This window comes from Pteropus vampyrus, unplaced genomic scaffold, assembly GCF_000151845.1.
Source record: "Pteropus vampyrus isolate Shadow unplaced genomic scaffold, Pvam_2.0 Scaffold11, whole genome shotgun sequence".
NCBI classification, from domain to species: domain Eukaryota; kingdom Metazoa; phylum Chordata; class Mammalia; order Chiroptera; family Pteropodidae; genus Pteropus; species Pteropus vampyrus.
In genome coordinates this window covers 13,316,561-13,317,749 of record NW_011888792.1, presented here as the reverse complement: position 1 = coordinate 13,317,749, position 1,189 = coordinate 13,316,561, and the positions used below count along the sequence as shown (strand labels likewise).

The following is a 1,189-nucleotide window of genomic DNA, read 5'->3' as shown; positions in this document are numbered from 1 at the left end:
ATGACTGCGTATATTTTTGTTGTACCGAGTGTTCTACTATATCACAAATTATGCCACACATAAAAATAGATTAGCTTCCATAACTTTCATTAAAGTCAATATGATAACTATAATAAACCAATGCTGAATGGATCATTTTATTTGCCTTTTTACTATTTAATCGCATATTTGGCGTTTGTGTAGAGGGAGTGATTCAAATGACTTAAGTCTTGTTTTTAAGACCAACAACAAAACCAACAGCCAACCTGCCCCTAAAAGTAGAACCAACAATTTCCTCTTTATTAATTTTACTGTGACAACTTGACACATTCGGGATAACTCCTCAGAACTTAGAACCATGTTCAAAGATAGAAGTGCTAGATTCGTAAAAGGAAATCTTGGGTTCTGACCAGGTTCTGTCACTTACCAACTAGGTGATACACAATCTCTCTGAGCCTTATTTACCTGAAAGATAAAATGAGCATAAAACAATGGCTACCTCAGAGTAGAGAGAAAATTCAAAAAAGAGATAATGTAATTTAATTGCTATTTAAACTGCAAAGCCCCATCAAAAATAAGGTATTATTGTCTACGGCCATGCCACCCTGAACAGGCCTGATTCCATCTAATCTCAGAAGCTAAGCAGGGTCAGGCCTGGTTAGTACTTGGATGGGAGACCACCTAGGAAGACCAGATGCTGCTGTAGGCATAAAAAATAAAAAAATAAGGAATAAGGGGTTGTAAGTTGACAATGCCCTTGCAATCTGTGAGGTTAAGATTGCCTCACCTAAAATAAATAAATAAATAACAAAGTTGAAAAAAATAAGCTGTTATTATTAATATTGTTCTTTATTGTTCTTGATGCTGATGGCATTTGGCCCACTATTAATGTTTTTAAAAGTGAAAAGGTGAACAGACATTTTGTACACCCTAGTCTTCCTATATCCTCAGTGTATTCAGAAACATATGTGCTCCTTTTCAGTAAAAAACAGTATGAAAACAGTAAATGTTATGAAGTCACTCTGTACCAACCTTCTCATTCTCAGAATTTATTTGACACTTTCCAGGACACTTTGTACTATGCTTAAAAGCCCACGAAATATATATATCATGAGGAGTAAGGGACACTTTGATCACTATATTGTGCAATTCTGTGGATAGGACATTTTTCTCAACCAGTACAGAAGGTTTTCTTGGTGTGCAGGAGAAC

At 35.4% G+C, this 1,189-nt stretch overlaps 1 pseudogene; it reads left to right on the top strand.

Moving 5' to 3' along the window:
- The first annotated feature begins 566 nt into the window (after window positions 1-566).
- Window positions 567-685, top strand: LOC111731961 (annotated as a pseudogene).
- The last annotated feature ends 504 nt before the right edge of the window (window positions 686-1,189 follow it).